At 41.5% G+C, this 21245-nt stretch overlaps 1 protein-coding gene across 1 annotated transcript in view; it reads right to left on the reverse strand.

The window, feature by feature from the left end:
- The window catches only part of LOC137273847 (UDP-glucose 6-dehydrogenase-like), a 41386-nt gene extending 20165 nt beyond the window's left edge, over positions 1 to 21221 (reverse strand). The window contains exon 1 of the mRNA XM_067806721.1: positions 21171 to 21221. The gene's annotated coding sequence lies outside the window, so the exon portion shown is untranslated. The remainder of the gene's footprint in view (positions 1 to 21170) is intronic.
- Between the last annotated feature and the right edge of the window lie 24 nt (positions 21222 to 21245).

A 21245-nucleotide genomic window follows, 5' to 3' on the forward strand; every position in this document is an offset into this window, starting at 1 on the left:
TATTAACTCATATTAGAAAATGATCTTGTTTCTCCTGACTATTTTCAGCTGTAGCTGGGTTGGGAGTGTGTGAGTTTGCATGGAATAGTCAAGTCTTATGGCAGGTTTTTTCTGGAGTGTCCCACTGTCGTATCAATCTGCAGTTCATCATTTTGTATTTCTTCCCAGCCCTTTCTGAAACACTAAAGCCCTAAATGAAGCATGTCTAGATTTCCTTGGGTTCTGAACCTCCATGTCACTGGGACTCCATGTCAGTTTAAAAAGGGTTATTTATTTTAATCAAATTTACATACATACAGAGATTAAGTATTAGAATAAATGGTATGAGCAAAACATACAAATGCTGTGCAAAAATGGAATTTCAAATTAAATATTCTTTTCATAAAGCTAAAAACTGAAAAATATGGGGCAAATCCTCAAAGTGACTGGTATGGACACTTCAATCTATCAAGTAAATGCTTTGTGCCAAATATATAAATGCTGTGCCAAATGGAATTTGATTTGCAAATCTCTTCATAAACCTAAGAATTAAAAAATATGGGGCAATATGCAACACTTCAAGAGAAAACGTTCTATTTGATGAATGTTACAACAAACAAAATAATATTCACACCATCTATACTATATACAACATTCTGTGCATGGTCAAGATATTCAAATCCAAAGGGCATAAATCATCTCTTTGTCACAAAGACTGATTCAAGACAGCCTTCATCCAAGTTCACATTTAATTCTAAAGGCCAAATACTACCCAGTCAAAAATGTATAACTTCATTGTGAACATCTAACGCCATTCTCAACCCTCATCACCACTCCATGGTGTCACCAGGTGTTGAAGAAATATTCCCCATATTTTGAAATTCAGCTAGCACTAAGAAAAACGTTAACATTCACAAAACTCTTCAAGTTGGCTTGTGACAGTTTCATCCGTTTTGCAGCAGCATCCTTGAACCCAGGACATGCATGATGCACGATTATAAAGGTGCTTTCTTGACACCTGTTACTTACCCTGGCGACAGACAACATGGAACAACAACATACTGGACAAACTTGATGGATAACAATTATCTTTATTTCATAAGTTCGAAACAAGTTGTTAACCACAAAGTTCCTTCAATATTTTACATCTCAAGTTCTAAAATGCCACTCACAGAAATATGGAACAAACCTCACAATCTTGTGAAGCCTTGCATAACCGAGATCCATAAATAAGTAAACAGTGAAACAGACTGGTGGACATGAAGACGTCAATGCCACAGAACGAACTTACAGACCCTGCAAACTGAACTCAACGCCTTTGTTGCAGTTTCGACATACTGAACATCATGGCTGGCATAAACCATGTTCAGTGATGTATGCAACACTGCACCCTGCTGACTTGCTCAAGACACAAGGTAAGAGTGTGTACTCTGTGAATTGCAGGATGACGGAATACACTGCTTTCATCTTCATCACTTGAGAAAAGGGATGTTGGGATTCAGACCCAGCTGATGTTGCTGTGTTGAGTATTAGCAGTGTGGACTGCTCACACTGCAATGTAACTGGTGTGAAGTCAGATTATTAAAGTTCACTGATGTAAAGCTATATTTTCATTTCTTGGATCATGCCACTTTACTTTTACAAAGGTATTACAAAGGTAGTTGTTGGTGCTGTCAAACTTACCATATGTTGATTTAACCCGCATGACTAGTGAGACATATGACTAATGGGAGGACACCCTGGGCAACATTGTTCAAAATGATCTTAACTGTAAGAAAAGCTGAAGCAATTTATTGAATAATCAATAAATCAGTCAATATCATTTGCCTCTGTGACTATCAATTGGCTCGTGAGACAAACTGATATTCATAAAAAATTAAACAAAAATTAAAGTTTAGAAAGTATGTTTCTTATTGTCATGGTTGCTACATCAAGAGATGAAACAACTGATGCAGCTTTGTGACTCGCAAAAATGTGGTGCAACATAAACAAGTTACTCATCTGCATGTTTCAAAAGGAGTGAGTTTAGTTTTATTACACTTTTAGAAATATTCCAGCAATATCATGACAGGAGACACAAGAAATGGGCTTCACACATTGTATCCACATGAGGAATCGCACCCGGATCTTCGGCAAGAAGAGCAAATGCTTTAACCACTAAGCCACCCCAATGCCCAGTCTCGACAGGAGGTATCTTCAGTTATCTTGACCATAGTATTAATCGGTCCCAGTTTCATTTGTACAATGTTAAGATGTCCCATTAGTTTTGGGGTGTGGTTAACAATTACAATCAATTATTGATCAAATACTGAGCTCTGATTATCAATCTGACTATTGCATCTGATGACTAGCACGAGCCCCTGTTAGGTAACTCTTGCTCCCAGAATCTAGTATAAACTGAAGACAGTCATCGCACTAAGATTGTAATGTATAATATCACCATGACTGCTTGATGTAGGTGAAAGCATTGTGGAGGCCTGGTATGAATATTGGGATGTGGGGAATATACCTGCCTGAGATTTCTTTATTTACAAATATTTTCTTACTGAGAACCACCAAAAAGGAGGGACACGTTTAGCACATCCTTTTCCATAAATATCCTACTACTAAAAGTTGAAAGGAATGGAAAGTTATCAGTTTTCTGGAAATCACGAAAGACGCTTCGTCAGAGTGTACATCTACAGAAGTAGATGAACGTCGTGCAGTTTTCAAACTACATTTATGTTTCTCTTCACGTTGAATGAGAGCCAAAAGGGAAAGAGATATAATGCCTAATGTTTTATACAAGAGTGAGGGGTTGAGTGTGTCTGGTTTTATATTACTTTAAGCAATATTCCTGAAAAAGACATAGCCCAGGACACCACAAATGGGCTTAACATATTGTACCTATGTGAAGAATCAATCCCAGGTCTTCAGCATGACAAGCTAACACTTTAACCACTAGGCTATCACGCCCCTCAGTACACAGAATTTTGGATATGAAAAGGTGTTGAACATTTTGTTCAAAACTACTGCACATACCTTGTAACATGCATACTTGACCTTGTAATACAAACCAACAATAGCGATTTGAAAATTTGACCACTTTTATTCTAAGTTGAATAAAATTCTGAAATTGAAATTTTCAGTTGGCAAGGTAAAATTAGGAGGATTCGCAATCTTAATCTCACTTCATTTGATGTACGTTTTTGCTTAAGGAGAAATTCATCGGTACATTTTTCACTACAAACGGACTATAGACAGTCTGACCATTCTGATAGTCTATTCATTACACCAGCGAGATCTACATATAAGACCTTGTCGAAAACATATGATCATAAACTAACCACTGCTCAACATGAAGTACAATTAATTATTCCCAATACAAATGTCCACAGAACAGCTTCCACTGAATTTGCAGAGCTCCCACAAACTAACACTGTACAACGTGTATTCTACACTGTCCCCAAAGCATAAAACTTCCAATATGGCTGGCAATAAAAAGTAGCATCAAATAGCTTGACAAAAACTTCACTCATAAAATGAAATTATTTGTGAAAGTTGTCACACAGTAATAAAATTCCCAGACAGCTAAACTCTAGAGCAGACGTGTCATCTGCGAGGAATCCAGGACTCTGACTCGGCCACAGTGGCACCGGCAAGTGGAAGTATGGTGCTTACCCCACATGTCTCAAATGTCGACCAAGTTTACTCTTTATTCCCATGCACTATAAACTGAAAGGATCATTCAGTGCTTCACAAACTGTTTTCACAACAGTAACCGGAGCTTTTATCATCTCCAACAAGTACATAACTATGTTGTAAGATCTGAAGAGACACTGACAGAAGTGCATTGTGTCACCCAGTCTATCAGAGTCATATGCCTATTTGAAAGCTATTTCGTAACTGGATAAATTAGAACACTTACTTTGTTAAAACATCTTACAGTGTCTAAAGACACCATAGATGCATCATCAGCTATATAAGTTTCATCATTTAACACTGGACAATATACATAACTTACAATGATTTTCTCACAATACAGACCAACACATAAGCCTAGCCTTCGCGCAGTGTTGAACATCTGTTAATAATATTAGCTCTAGGTACTTTTACATTTTGTATTACACATCTAATTTCTTCACAAACCAGTCCTTCTAGTAACCACTGAAGTGACAGCCACGTCACATACAATATAACATCAAGAGAACTGATATCAAGGATTTAGTATACTAATGACACTTTCATTTAACTTTATTTAAGATTTCATTATTTTTAACAACAGTTTTCATCTGTTTACTATATTCCAGTGACCACATTTGACAACCAAGAAAATGCCCAATTAACTGAGAGAATTGATCCTTTTGTTGTATAATTTGAAAGAAAATTATCAAAGCAACACATGACATCGTAACCTGACCTAATAAAATCACTCACCAGTGCATGTTGTATGAATGAGTGGAGCAGACGTCTTGACTAGCAGCCTCCTCAACAAGAGCCGTCTGCTGCCACACACCTCACTGTCCTGGTACAGTAAGGCTGAGCTGTTTCAGCTTACTGTGGAACTCTCTCTCACACACACACACACACCTAACCTTCCTCTTCACTGGGACCACGCACCATCTGCTAACAACGTGTTTGAAAAATCCCAGTTGAAATTCCTCCTCCTATAAGCTTACAAACAAAACACACAGCCTAGTTGTGAGTTGTCATGAAGGATCAGAGTTCAGATGACATAGCACACCCTGATGTTGTAGCCTCCCACCCTGATGAGGCTGTTCAACAGCTTTACACACTACTGGGTGGAGCACCACAATTGTTGACGGAAACATGGACTTACTACTAAAGCCACTACTCAGATACACATTAAGGTTGTCTAGATGGTTCAACAGGAACTGTCGTAGCAGATACATCTTTTATCATTGTTGGTTCAACCATATATCTGTTGAAAATCAATGAAAGCAAGGTAGGAAACACAGGACTGACTGTTAAAGGTTTGTGGGTTAATAATGAGTATGATTATGATCATGCTTCGATGAGTCCGACAACTGAAGCAAGAAGCTTCAGTATATTGAAACTGAAATAATATATACAGTAAGAATGCCATGATAAATAGCAGTAAATATAGTCTTTACTTCTTGTGAAATGTATTTCTCCTTTTTGTTTCTGTTGAGGGACAAATGCTTAGTCTCTGAATATACAGAATTTTCATAACAATATCAAAACTGACAAGAACATGGAAAATTCAGACCCGAAGAAATCTAGACTTGCTTCATAATCGGCTTTAGCATTGCTGGAAGTGCTAGTCACACATTAGTCACAAATGTGTTTGACGAAACTTTGAATATACTCAGACAAAGCAATGTGCATCAAAATGTATTTGACTGTATTCATCTAGGATTCAAAGCAAAGCTCTTCTTGCATGATATTTGAGGAAAAAGCTGATAGTTTGTGCAAATTTAAAACTTCTTTAAAGGTCTTATTTTCTTGATGTGAGAAATACCTTAACATTGTATGTCAAGATAACATTCAGTGCAATGACATAAAACTAATAATAAAACTTTTCTGCTCATGAAATACAGGTTAGCGCTACAGTAATGAGTACTTAATACATTGACAAATTAAATTGTTCATGACATTTGCTGATTTGGGGATGAACATCAGCCACTGGAGCAGGTGTTGACAAATCCTTTGCAAGAGACAATATGTAGTCGTCATAGAGTTATGTAAGCAGTGGACACAAATCTCTCCACGTAAATTGATTGTGACATAAGGGCCAGGTCATGAACTTTAATATTTGCATTATCAATAAGCAATGAACTTGATGAAATGATACAAATATGTAACATATCTCCAGCTCATCAACTTGTTATAACTGATTCATACCCTTATTTCAAAGCAGCACTATATAACTAAAATATTATCAAGTTCAGTACATTATCAGTTTGAGTGCATTAATTCGTTTTTCTTATATCCTTTCATAACATTTTGTCTGTACATTTTACATCATGTGCTATTATTGTTTCATTTAAAAATCAAGTTATCTGCTGACTGGTCAGCTGCTGTCATGTATGAACAAATACTGGTCACCTTGGATACCATCAATTCATTGATGAAAAGAATAGTGTTGTTCATTACTCTCAGGAACTCCAGTTTTCGAAAGTCATCAGTTCAGAAAATGTGTGTTTGGACTTCGACTAACTTGTTATGAATGCACAAACAGAAATAATGACAAAAATCCCAAATCATCAAAAGGCACCAGTTCACCACACGACTGATTTGTATAGCATGTTTCAGCAAGAAATATTTAAATATTTATGTGATCTGCTCCAGAAGCAGAAAGAAAGAATCAGAAGGAAAGATGGATGGCCAATGTGGTCACTTCAATCACCCATTTCTCAAACCTTAGAAGTCAGCTGATGTGCGAATTTTGACAAAGAATATTTTCACGATTTCAGTTTGGATTCTGAGGGTGCAGAGTGCAAGAAGTACTAGAATTAGTACTTTAAAAAGTTCACATAGAAAGTGCGATTCCAAATATGTTTCTTTTGTAAAGGAATATTTTTTATTACTTGTTCATGTAAGATACAGCAGTGTAATATTTTTAATTACCACTAGACATTTGACATCATAATGGTTTACAGTTATGACGTCACTGTGCTAATACCTCTATCACAATAGTATTAGACCTTGCGTCATTTGCGGACAGTCATCACACAGTTAGGCAGACTCTATCAATTTATGTACAAAGAATACTTAACACAACTTTTGCTTTCACCCATTTGAAATCAAATCATTAATTCGTTTAATAAAAAGGTATTACATGGAACATCGTTTACTATCCTCTCTATAATTCAGTTGTATCATCATTGATTGCAGATAATAATACTCCAGTCACTCCAATGGTATGTTCATGTGTCCCAATTTTGTGTTCTCATCTGCAAATTCTCTCATCTACAGGTATGTTCTTTCATCTACAGGTTCTCTGATCAAAGTTATTAGCCACTTCATAGACCTTATCAGGACAGGCAACAAAAGCAAGTTTTTTCACTCGTAAGTTCATTCAGGCATAGTCCTTACAAATCAATCTACACACAGTACAAATTATTCAAATCCATGAGTTACCATTTTATTCTTTGGTTAGGAGGTGGAGGAATTTTTGGGGCTTGCAAAAGAGAAAGCACATTTGAAATATATGAAATATTCCCCGAGTATGGTAATCTGCTAATTCTGTTTTTGTACATGGATAGTTTTGAATTCCTCTCAGGGCAAATCAGTACAAATATGCATTGTGAAGAGCTTTTAGAAGAACATTTCATGTTGGTTGTTACATTCATATTCCAGTTATCAAGGAAAAGATTTACAGTCCTTAGAGGCAATGAATCTCAAGTAATGCTCAGTACTTTGATCAAGACCTTCTACCTGTAAATCAGGGGTTCAAATTTGTTTAAAAGCCACTTTCCACATGGCAAGTGACTTTTAGAATATCACTTGTCCCCACAAATTTGCCATTTGCCCTGATTTTTATGACATAATCACGATAATATAAATATGAAAGAATAAATCAACATGGTATTTGCTGTAATGTTTACTAGAACTATTTACTGAGAAGTGATATATACCAAAGAAAGATAACTCTACTTTATTACCATTGTGAATTTATTAACTACATTTTGAGCAGATATGAAATGAAATTCAAGTGTATTTGAAGTTTCAAACTCTCAGCAGAAATTATCTGGTAGCCCATGGACAAGTAAGACACCATTATTTGTTTGCTTGAAATGAAAAATGACTTGTACTAGGTGTCTGGCGCTGGGATTTTTAACCCCTGTGTAAATTGAAATGCAGTTGTAAGTGATTTTGGAGTATACTTAGGTGTCAAGATTTGCAGCAGCACCAGTAGTAGTAGTAGAAGAAGATGAAGACACGGTGTTGGACAGTCTTAAATACATTACATAAACTGATATTCACAATCAGACATTGATATTTACAAGTGAGAGGTGACTGGTTCCAAGGAGCAAACTGAAATTTATACAAACCTGTAGAGGTTATGAATTCTTTGAAGAATGTCCTCCTTGGGGTACATATATAGCATTAAAATGTCCATTTAAAAATGCCTACGACAGTTGTAACAATATTGAATAAATATTTTACAAAACAAAAACTCGTTTTTGTCTTGTGAGACCACCCCTACAGGGCCCCCACCCGGGCCCCTTAACAGCCAAGAGCAGGTAACTCTCGCCGTGTACCTCATACCTCACTTTTCATGCTGAGATTGTCAGACAGAATGTGGGGAGGCGGGTGGCCGTACCCCAAGGAGGACATTCTTCAAAGAATTCATAACCTCTACAGGTTTGTATAATTCTTTTTCAGAAGAAGTCCTCCTTGGGGTACATATATAGCATAAGACAGACTCCCAACGAACGTGAGTCGGGAGCGGCATTCTGTCTGCTGATGTGTACCCTACACACACTCTCATACACTGCCGAAGCTGCGAGAGATAGAATACACTTACCCAATCACCAAGCCGCTGATGTCAATCAGGCGGGGGCGTGGCAACATAGGGCCGAAAGAGCCAATCGACAATAACCCAGCAAAGGTGATGGACATATGACCACACCTCATGCCATTCACTGTAAATATTCCCCCAAACCAGCGAAGTAGTGCCGGGAATAACAGTGCAAGGGTAAATATGAGCGTATGTCGACGCTAATAGTGAAAAAACCGTCTAGAGGTAGTTTCTCTTTGTGTTTTTGTTGTTTTTATATATATATATATATATATATATATATAAAAACACCACCACCAGGGGATATCCGTCACCAATATAACAAGAAATGTTTCGTGAAAACCCACCACCAGGAACATTTCATGATAAACAAAGTCGAGATCTCAGACGCTCATTCAGCTAGGGGAATCACGACTCTGCCCACTGGTGAGAACTGTATGGCCAAACCGAGCACGTTCCCGTGAATGTTTGTCCAGTTGGTAGTGACGGATAAACGTGCTCGGTCGGCTCCAAATAGCCGCAGAGCAGATCTCCTCAATGGGCAGAGCCGCGGCATAAGCCTGTGACGTAGCCACTGCCCTAACAGAATGAGCCTTTAACCCATTAGGGATAGGTAACCCTTTATGAGTATATGCCATACAAATGGCAGAGACAAGCCACCTAGATATGGTTTGCTTGTTCGCCGGCAGACCAGCTCTTCCCCCGCCATAACAACAAAACAACTGGTTATCTTTTCGGATATCAGCAGTTCGTTTGATATAAGCCCTAAGGGTCTTACGGACATCTAAGACGTGAGCACGTCGAAGAGAGGTACCGGGCGAGGGAGGCTGCATGAGCTTAGGGAGCTCGATAGGCGCTGTAACATGAAAAGCGCCTGCGATCTTAGGACGGTAAGAATCCGGCAGTCTAATACTGACCCTGTCTTTGTGAAAGACGGTCAAAGCAGGATCCGCTGACATTGCATGAATGTCACCTACCCGCCTGCCAGACGTTACCGCCACAAGAAAGGCAGCCCTCCACGTTAACAGCTGGAGAGAAAGAGACGATAGCTCGTGAAAAAGAGGACCGGACAACCAGTCAAGAACGACTGACAAGTCCCACGGGGGACTAATCCGCCGGACAGTCGGACGGATCCTATCCACACCCGCTAAAAAACGCTGAACAAGAGGGTGCTGCCCCAAGAGAGCACCGTCAACAGGAATATGGAATGCCGAAATGGCCGTGGAATAGCCCCGGATAGTAGAGGCGGCTAGGCCTGACTCTAACCGGGACTGCAAAAATTCCAGTACTTCAACTAGAGTTGAAGAAAAGGGATCAAGAATCCCCCTGTTGACACACCAGCGCGCATAACAGGCCCATCTATCCTCATATTGAACGTTTGTCGAATCCCTCCGCGAAGCCAGAATTGTGTCTGCAACTGGTGCAGAAATTCCGCTCGCTTGGAGGCGATTCCTGACAGTGGCCAGGCCACCCACTGAATCCTGGGATTCGGGTGCGGCGCTCCGTTCTGGGATAGTAAGTCCGGTCGAAAGGGTAAAAGGACAGGAGGCAATGCCAGAAACCTCATCATTACCGGAAACCAGCTTTGAGACGACCAAAGAGGAGCAAGAAGCACTAACAGTCGAGCTGGTTGGGTGGCAAGCTGCGAGAGGACCCTGGGAATCAGCGGCAGAGGTGGGAACGCCCACAATACCCTGTCCGTCCAATCGAGCTGGAAAGCGTCCTGAGCGATGGCTCTCGGATCCGGTATCCGAGAACAAAACACCGGAATCTGGTTCGTCCCCCCAGAGGCAAACAGATCCACCTGGAACGATCCGAACAACCGGGAGATAATCCCGAATATCTCCCGATGCAACATCCACTCGTGAGGAGCTAGGACACGTCGAGAGAGCGCGTCTGCTCGAACATTGTCCACCCCGGGGAGATACACGGGACACACCCGAACATTGAACCGGTCGCACCACTGTAGAAAGTGCCACGCCTCCTCTAGGAGGGACGGAGAAACCGTACCGCCCTGTTTCAGGATATAGGTCATTGCCGTCTGGTTGTCCATCTCTAGACGTACCACACAGCCTCGAACCGTCTCCCGAAAGTGTTGGAACACTAGCCGGACAGCTCTCAATTCGAGCACATTGATGTGCAGGCGCGTTTCGTGCCGTAACCATAGGCCCGAAACTGAATGGGCGCCCAGCACGCCACCCCACCCTGTGAGGGAAGCGTCCGTCTGAATTGAAAGGGTTGGTGAGGGAGCGTCCAGGGGTAACCCCCTGGATAGATTCCCTACCACTGTCCACCACCGTAAATGAGGAAGGAGCCACTCCGGAGTGAGGAGAATCATCTCGTAACTCCTGCCGTGGGACCACATTCGCGCCAAGGCGTACTGAATGGGTCGCATCCTCAACCGCGCCCTCCAAACAACGTCCACCGTCGCTGCCATGTTGCCTAGCAACTGGAGCCAAACCCGAGCCGAAGCCGAGGGGGACTCGAGGAATTGCATAACAACTCTCTGAACTTTGGAGATCCGATCCGGCGACAGGGAGACTATGCCTCTCGCTGTGTCGAACCGTGCGCCTAAGAAGATCAGATCCTGTGTAGGAACTAGGTCTGACTTCTTGAGATTGATAATCCAGCCCAACCTGGTGAGAATACACATTATGGCGAATGTTGCGTCTCGACTCAAGTGAGCGGCAAGTGCTCGTATAAGCCAATCGTCCAGGTACGGGTGACAACACCTGCCCTGTGACCTGGCCACTTGCGCTGGGATTAACATAAGCTTGGTGAATACCCTCGGAGCCGTAGCGATGCCGAAGGGAAGCACCCGAAACTGATAGCATACCCCGTCGAAGGAGAACCGCAGGTACTTCCTGAACTCGGGATGCATCGGAACATGCAGGTACGCATCCTTGAGGTCGATGGACGTAAGCCAGTCGCCTCTTTCTACAGATGAGATCACTGACCGTAGTGTCTCCATCTTGAATGACGGTACCTGCAGCATAGTGTTCAGCCGTTTGAGATTGAGAATCGGTCTGAACCCTCCGTCCTTTTTGGTGACCAGGAAATAAGTGGAGTAAAATCCCTCTTGTTCCTGGCCCCCTGGAACCACCTCGATGGCCGCCTTGTCCAGTAAAGACTGAACCTCGGCTTTCTCCGGAACTACCGGCACAGGAGTGCGCCGAATTCCGGAAAAGGGAGGCGGGTCTCTCTTCCATAGTGGTAAGTGGCCGTCCCTGAGTGTGGATAGGACCCAGGGGTTGGAGGTTACCTTTTCCCAATCCGACAGGAAGTGGGAAAGGCGGCCACCCACAGGAAGGTTTGGCAGAAGGCAATGAATGCCCGACGTCGGCAGTGCTCCGACTGCTTGATTCGGGATCACTTGCAAGGGCTCCGGAGGATGACTTACTGGGAAGCCGGGGCCGACTTCCCTTTCCTCGGAAAAGGATGCTGGGGCGCCGCAGCCTTGCCCTTGCCCCTACCCTTACCCTTACCCTTCCGCGCCTGCAAGGGCTGTGCCCACTTAGCAGAGTCCTTGGCCGGAGCCGAAGGATAAGCGGAGGAAAGCACCGGGGGACGCGCACGAGAAGTGTGAGGCTGTTCTAACAAGGGTTTAGACTCCTTGAATGTAGACACAGCCTCCGCGGCCTCCCGGACTACTGATGCCGCTCCCGGGAAGAGAGTAGATCCCATCCGGAATGGCAGTGAAAGTAGCGCTTGTTGAGTGGCCGGCGAATACCGTGCCACGGACAGCCACAGTCTACGGAGGCCCATAACTGCAGACATCATCTGACACGCCGAGGACCTGATCGAGTCCCGCGCCAGATGTGACTGCACCTCCGTAAGCTGTTGAGCGAGCGTAGGGGAAACACACTCCTCCTCAACACCGCCGCCGTCAACAAGCCGACGCTGCAATACCGAAGTATATGCGGCGTGTATTGTGACCTTAAGGCATTGAGCTGCATTTCGGTACTGCTCCTCAAACGACCTATAAGCCGATTTGAGGGCAGTAACGTTAGAGGTGAACGGAGGCAGGCGGCGTCCTTGCTTAGCCGAAGCTAAGGAGCTGCCAGAGGAACCCCCCAGGGCGACCGATGCATAGATACAGTCGTCGACCACTGGAGGGTTATACAAGTCAAGATCACCCATCAGGTAACGTCGGTCTAGCTCCGGCAAATCGAAGCGTGACCGCGCTCCCGTTAAAAGAGGGTTAATCACTTCTGACAAAATAGAAGGGAGGATGCGCAACCGAGAATCCACCACCTTGGCTGGGGCAAAAGCCTCACCCGGCAGTCGGAATTCCTCGGGGTCAGGTGTCGCCGAAGCAACCACGACCTGCGGCAGGACAGAAGCAATACGCTCCCGTACCTGCCTCAGCGAGGCGCCGAGCGAAAACGAAAACTCACTCGGCCCACCCCGGTCCTCCCCCTCCTCCATTATCTCCTCGGCGCGATCCCCCATGAGTGACACCTCAGATCTGTCATCTAAGGATAGCTCCGGGGGATCGGTCGAGGGAACATCCGAAAGAGAGAGAGGCCCGAGCAGAGCCGAGCGGCCCGACGCCATAGACCCGACGCCCGAGACTGAGTCTGGGTGGCGGATCGCCGGCAACGCTCCCAACATAGGCATGGTCCCATGACCAACACTGGCAACCTCGGAGTGGCTGGCAACCGACTCTAAAGTCGGTTCCTGCGCACCCCTAATGGAAGTCCCCACACCGGCGCCAGAGGCGTGGCTGGGGAGTCCCATGGAAGCCGAAGCCGGATACACACCCGACTCCGGACGAACGCCGATCTCCTGACGGAGACCGGACATCGCATCCGAAATCAGGGTATGCACCGACGCCTTTTGCTGCTGTAACAAAGACGAAAGTAAATCAAAAGTTAACGGTTGCGAGGGTTCAGTGGGAGGTGCTGCGGAGGTAGAAGCCACCGCTGGAGGTGGAACCGAAGTACCCTTCGCTGGTTTTGCCGTATCCCCCCCCGAGACTGACGCCGAAGACGCCTTCTTAATATCTTTTTTAGCTTTTTTTGAAGGCGGCTCCTGAGCCCAAATATCCCCCCCCGCCTGGATCAAAGATCTATAAAAGATCAAGTCTGCATGACGGGATTTTTGAGCCCTGGGGGAAAAGTCCTGACATACGGCGCATCCTTGCTCGTCGTGAGCTTCCTCCGCCAAGCAACGCAGGCACAGAATATGCTTATCCCTCGGGGGGAGTTTTGCGTTACAAGTAGCACACACCTTGAACTGGAAAAAACCGAACCGTGCTATGATTAATAGCAAGGCCCGTTAATCCAACAAACACATGAGTATTTAACAGAAACAATAATACGCACTGGCGATATTTAACCGTTAAATAATAAGAAAGCTATTTATGAAAACATACAATAGCATATAAGGATTTCTTTACCATGGAAAAGAAAGGTAAAAAACCATACAAATATCCGGTTTGTATTTAAAACCACCTAAAAGAATAGGCAGAAGAAATAACCACCAGGTACGTGCCGCCCGCCATCTTGTCAGCCACATGACTGAAGACCACGGTAGCCACGGAAAGTTACAACATTTCATGAATGAAAAAGAGTGAAATATGCATTCCTAATACCGCCCGTGCGTTAAAAAGGAACCATACATACGGTTTTCGTAGCTTTCTCACTCATTTCTCTTCAATTCGTAGGTTCTCTAAGTATGAGAGCTTGCTGATGGACGACTGTCCTCAAAGACGACAGCATGAAAAGTGAGGTATGAGGTACACGGCGAGAGTTACCTGCTCTTGGCTGTTAAGGGGCCCGGGTGGGGGCCCTGTAGGGGTGGTCTCACAAGACAAAAACGAGTTTTTGTTTTGTAAAATATTTATTCAATATTGTTACAACTGTCGTAGGCATTTTTAAATGGACATTTTAATGCTATATATGTACCCCAAGGAGGACTTCTTCTGAAAAAGAATAAGCTTTCTGTTTTCAGTCATATTCATATAGTATTAAAAATGATTCGAAACAGGCCAGAAAATTGTCAGAAATGTGTGAAATTGTGCCTTTAAGTCAGTTACGGGTTCAAAGAAGCATACACATTGAGAATTACTTAAATGACATAGAGCAAAATACACAGCATTCACTACTGAATTTGAGGGAGAACAGGGCTAAGCCCATAATAAAGGATAATATAAGAAACAAAATATCATGTAAAAGAAGAATATCCTGTTACCATGGTTATAATGTTATTATCTTAATATCAGAAAATGATATTTACCAAGAAATACACATAAATTTCTAACATTGTTGGATAAGTCGAAATCCCACATATTATGGTTGAAAATAATAATAATAACTATAATTCATCTATGTATATAGCACTGAACTCCACATTGCCAGGACATACTCTAACCACATACAATGTGACAGACATTACAAACCTTGTTACAGGAAGGTTTATACACCTTTGATTAAAAATTCACTTTGGAAAAATCAATGTCAGATAGGTGTATCTCCTAAATCACACATGCAACAGATGGTGCCAGAAGGTTGAAGCTTGTGTACTAATAAAGTAAGCACCTGTTGTCAGGAAACTTATTGCAGCAACGCTCTTGTCTCATGCTTTGTCACTTTAACGCTCAATTTGTCACTTCAAAGTTGTGCTATCGCTTTGAACTACTAAATGAAACATTATGATACACTGAAAATCTCACCCAGTATATTGATAAATATAAAAATGTTGATTTAATCAATAATCAATAATTAATGAACATTATAGAAATGCTGATGCCATAAAAGTGAATGTCTTTGTTGGTTATTGGAGGAGGCAGGGAAATTCCTGTTTAATATTTAGATAGCTTTAGCCCACTTGTTGCTTGGTTGATAGGAATCACTAGAAAACACTCAAAGTCAAATGATGTCTTACTAGAGAGATCTAAACACTAGTGTTGGGAACTGACGATGTGTTCACAGCGATGTGTTCAATATACTGGCAGATTTTATCGGCAGTTTGTCTCAGGTGTAAATGTCAGATCTAAAATGACAATAATGTCAATAATAATTCATCCCTTGCTTATCCCTTTATCTGTATGCTGATCCACTGACCTGCACCACATTTCTCAAAGCAGTCATAGTGCCATGACTATCATAGATCCTATATCTTAACAGAGAGTTACACCCGTTGTAGTGCCATGACTATGATAGCTCCCATACATAGGTCCTATACTTTATCATAGAATTACGACAGATATAGTGCCATGACTATCATAGCTTCTATACATAGGTCCTATACTTTATCATAGATTTACGACTGTCGTATTGCCATGACTATCACAGCTCCTGTACTGTAACACAGAGTACAACAGTTTTAGTTTTATGACTACCATAGCTCCTATACTTTCAGAGTTACAATAGTTATAGTGATAAGACTATCATAGCTCCTATACTTAAACATAGAGCTACGACAGTCGTAGTTATGAGTATGATAGCACTTTAACACAAAGTTGCAACAGTTGAAGTGCCATGACCATCATAGCTCCTATACTTTAACACAGAGTTGCAACAGTTGAAGTGCCATGACCATCATAGCTCCTATACTTTAACACAGAGTTGCAACAGTTGAAGCGCTATGACCATCATAGCTCCTATACTTTAACACAGAGTTGCAACAGTTGAAGTGCCATGACCATCATAGCTCCTATACTTTAACACAAAGTTGCAACAGTTGAAGTGCCATGACCATCATAGCTCCTATACTTTAACACAGAGTTGCAACAGTTGAAGCGCTATGACCACCATAGCTCCTATACTTTAACATAGAGTTGCAACAGTTGAAGTGCTATAACCACCATAGGTCCTATACTTTAACATAGAGTTACAACAGTTGAAGTGCTATGACCATCATAGATTCACTATTTTGTACAAATGTACATTCCATTTTAAGTTGCATGTACACATACGTTCTTGTAAAATGGTTCATTTAAGGTTGAAGTTGATTCAAGATTTGGCCTACATCATTTTCCCCAATATTAATTTTCCTACAGAATTTCCTCCAGGCAGATAAAACGTCTCTCCAATAAGGATTATCATAGTCAAATAAACCATCAACAGCACTGGAGCCAAGAAAGATGTTTATCAATTTATTATTTTTGTTTGCATAGTTTTTCAATGAAGATAATTTCAAAGCATTAGTGGACCATTCTATATCAATCATTCTAAGACCTCCATCTTGATAATATCTGTTTATAGTTGCTCATTATTTTGTCATGTTTATTTCACCATAAAAACCTATAAATAATTTTACTGAGTTCTTTGATAAATGTTTCAGGTAGGTGGGGCAGTGCCGAGAAAATGTGTACAAGAGTTCAGATTGCCAAAGAACAGTGGTTTTTGAGAAAAGAGTAAGATATCTGCTGCGCCAATTGGAAAGTAGCCTGTTGATATGTTTTAAGTGTTTCCTTGCGTTAATCACCTTTAGGTCATTTAATGAAGCATTTAAGGTAATTTCTAAAATTTCAAAGTCCTCCTTGTGCCAGTCAAGATTTAGGTCATTGGCTAAGTTGTATTACTTTCAAACATTGAACCTATGGTTTTATCTATGTTCATTTTCAGTCCTGAGATTTGGTGAAATCTGTTCAGTGTTTCAGTTGCCGCATTAAGGCTTTTTTTCAAATCCATCTTGAAATAACTGAGTATCGTCAGCATATTGTCCAATATTCAATATTATTAACCATTAATACCTTTATGTCCGGATTTGTCCTTATCACAGTACCTAAGATTTCAACTGCAAGAATGAATAAGTACGATGAAATTGGATTTCCCGGTCTACATCCACATCCAAGTCTGAAAAAAGATGACAGATGTCCATTTCATATGTGTGATGCTGTTGAATTTGAGGTTCAGATTTTTGCCCATTTTATAATATTTGGACCAAATCCAAACTTGTCCAATACCTGAGTCAAAAATGACTTAGGAGATAGTATCAAAAGCTGTTTAAAAGTCATTATGACTTTGGCAGACATTTCACAATAACATCATTTTTTGCTGACCATTACATAGCCTCACATGTAATTCAAAAGGGAGAATTGCATTGTCCTGGAGTTCTGCTTCAGTTAAACTACTCTGTAATAGCAAATTGGATTTTTATTGCATCATACATGACTACCGTGAGCTGACATCAGTGAGGCATGCATTGAAGTCATCTTCAGTGAGCAATTAGACAAAATGAGATCAAGAACCACTGTGTCAAACAAACGGGGAGGTGACACCATATTTGGACAAAAATATGAACAAGCATTGGAACTATATAGTGTATACACAAAACAACATTTAAAGCCTTACAGAGAAAACACTGTAGAAACCTAATGAACAAAAACTGTGAGGAGCCTTATAACATGACAGTGTAGGGAGCCTTATACACACAACACTGTGGATTGAGTGAGTTTAGTTATAAGCCACACTCAGCAATATTCCAGCTATATGGCGGCGGTCTCTAGATAATCGAGTCTTGACCAGATAATCCAGTCATCAACAGCATGAGCATCCATTTGCACATCTGAGTACCGATGACATGTGTTAAACAAATCAGCAAGCCTGACCACCCGAGCCCATTAGTCGCCTCTTACGACAAGCATAGTCACCTTTTGTGGCAAAAATAGGTTGGTGAAGGATTATTCTACTCCTGATCTTCACAGTTCCAACACTGTAGGAACCTTATAGACATAACACTATTAGAAGCCTTATACACACAACACTGTAGAGAGCCGTAGAGACGCAACACTGTAGGGAACTTTATGACCATATAGACAATACTTACGATAAATATGTCGTTCTAATATATCCATTTCAGGAATCATTTGTTCCTGATATTGAGGACAGTACATGATAAGCAGAGCTGATTACATATCTCTTTTGGAACTGGGCCCAGCTGTCACATGAATATATGCTAACTTAGAATATAACACAGAACTCGGAAAATAAAGGATGGTTCATCATATATGTCTAGTGGGGTGATGTGAGGCATTAATTTTGCTTTTGTAGATGCTTCTCCATAAAAAAAAACATCATCACCATCATCACCTCTCACAACAAACATGACCCCTGACACCATTTCTGACTGGATCCCGTTAGTCGCCTCCTACAACAAACAAAAGCTGCTGAAGACCAACTGTAACCCAGATCCTTGTGCTTCTTGAACCTCCCGGCTGACATCTGAACAGTGAAGGGAGGAGCATGATACTTTAGGTTGAGATTGACAGTATATTTGGATGGATGGTTGTGGGAGCACTTTGGATGGGAGATACTTGAAAACTGGTCAGTTTTGTACATTTCCACGGACAGAGAATACCTTGTCACTTTCATATTTCTTGACATATCCTGCCTGGTCCACTATGTCAAGACTGTTCCTCAGATTCACCCAGTAAACATGGAACGCATGACAGAAGTCGCAGTTGGAAAGAAAACCAAACGAAGTTAAATGAAATACAACTCTGTTACTACAAACACTATAACTCTTTTAGTACCATGCACACTTTTGACTGAAGCCATAACATCATCACAATGTGTATATCACAGAGAAATTATGGCTTGGCATCAAGTTGTCTCTTATAAGAAGCATGGGTTACTGAAGACCAATCGTAACTGATTCCTCATAGGTGTGCATGAAATAAATCAAAAGAGTGGGTTTGGCATTTTCATTTGAACAAATCTTAATTTGAATCTAGGGGTTATTGGAGGGTCGGAGATTTCTCATGACACCCCCAGCAATACCAAAATAACAATGTTTGAATGCAGTTCACACTGTGGTCACTTAATGAAGGGGAGATGTCCTTCCTTTCAACATCACCTTCACATCGTGTCAGTGTGGCAATATATTTTAGGGCGGTGGGGTAGCCAAGTGGATAAAACATTCGCTTGTCACACTTTACACCCAGGTTCGATTCCCCACATGGGTACAAAGAACTGAATGAAATAAGAAGAGTGTAATAAATGAAATGCGCCCACCGCGGGTCCGAAAATCGATACACTAAGTCTTGGTTTACTATCCAACCCCCTTACTATATAACCTGCAAGGTTGCATCACAAAATCACTGCGATGTGATCGAAAACAGGACAATTACACACAATTTCGCCGGAAGTATGCAAATCTAGGTCGTCAGCGACGGGCTTTACGGCCTCTGGCAATCTGATTGGTTAATAATGCAAACTACAACTTCACGTGGGTGAAAAAACTGGAGTGTGTTTTGTACACAAATGTGTAAGCCAATCACATTGCCAGAGGTCGTAAAGCCTGCAAATGAAGGTGGGGCCTGGTCTGTTTCATCACTGTTTGTGTCGTCGTCATTGCATTCCGAATCAACTCTGGATATTCCGTCGCGCTATTAATTAGTGTTAACTGGGACTGCCGAGTATTTCAAAATGAGCATCGCTAACTGGCAGTGACAGTGATTGAGTTCGCTCAGTTCATTATTCACACCGTTAATTAGTGTTATCTGGGACTCGCGGGGATTGCAAATCAGTTCGCTATAGCCCGTAACTTCGTTATAGAGAATTTGTTATTCATGTCTTTTTTATATGATAACATACAGTGGTTTATTCAGGACTTTCAAAACAGTTCGTTATAGCCGACAGTTTGTTATATCCATGTTCGTTATAAAAGTATTCTACTGTACTATTATGGCCATAGCCACTGTTCAGGTTTTACTCGAATAATCACATGACTTCCATGTTGAGTATTTAGAAAAGGCTGCCAAATGGTTGGCAATATGACAATTACTAAAAAAACTGAGTCTGTTGAGAAGGATTTATATTTATATATTTAGAAATACACAATAAGGATAAGAAGGTCTGTGTAAAAGTGAGGGGGATTTGTTAATAAAAACACAAAATACCTCTACCTATTTGTATCTACCTTAAGAAAATGTGAGCCAATTACCAAAGGTGAAAAAACTATAAACTCTGTACATGAAGTCAAGTTCCATTCAGTGAAACTCATTACTTCAGTTTAAAAGTACAAATATGGACTCTTCGACATATGGTTGCACTACTGTGAGCCCTGATAATACCATAAGGGAAATAACTCTAATCTATCCACAATGCAACTGCAAGCATGTGCTATTTAGGAAATGGCTGTTAATGAAAATATCCTCCATGTATTTGTGGTCTCTGTACAGCAGAGATAATAAAGTCTGTGAAGACAGTGACAGCATTTAAAGAGACCTCACACAGGAAACTGTCTTCATAGTAGTGGTGAACTGAAGCATATTCCCATTTGTGCCTGTTTAGTCAAAAGTGGATCGAATTGCATTGTTTGATTTGATGCACAACGTGCAAGGTCATAATCCAATGCCATACCACTGAAGAAAGGCCACCATGGTGGAATCATAACCGAAGCAGTTAATGGATAAAGGAGGTTATAAGTAGACCCGTTAAAGTTCCGGCGTCACTAGACTGAAATTCATCAAGAAGACTGACAGTGAATGAATAAGAGATCAGCGACGCGTGACCAGCAGGACTTAGCTAACCGGCGTCAGTCAAGCAGCGAACTGTATGCCGTTTTCGATACTTTTGTGTGACAAAATTGGGTGTGGCAAGTTTATTTTGTTTGGGCCTTGAAGTTGAACTTCGCGTCTTGTAGGCCCTATTATGTAAAATGTTCCTTCCTTATTAGTCGTTTCTTTTTCACATTCACAAAATCATTTAACACAGTTATGAACGTAAGCATAATATCCAAATATACTTACTTCTTCCAGCAGACTTTAAGTCTTTACGTTTTAGGCAAACCAAAATGTGTCGAAGAACCGGAACTCGATTAGAGT

The sequence above is a fragment of the Haliotis asinina genome, chromosome 2 (assembly GCF_037392515.1).
Source record: "Haliotis asinina isolate JCU_RB_2024 chromosome 2, JCU_Hal_asi_v2, whole genome shotgun sequence".
Lineage (NCBI taxonomy): Eukaryota > Metazoa > Mollusca > Gastropoda > Lepetellida > Haliotidae > Haliotis > Haliotis asinina.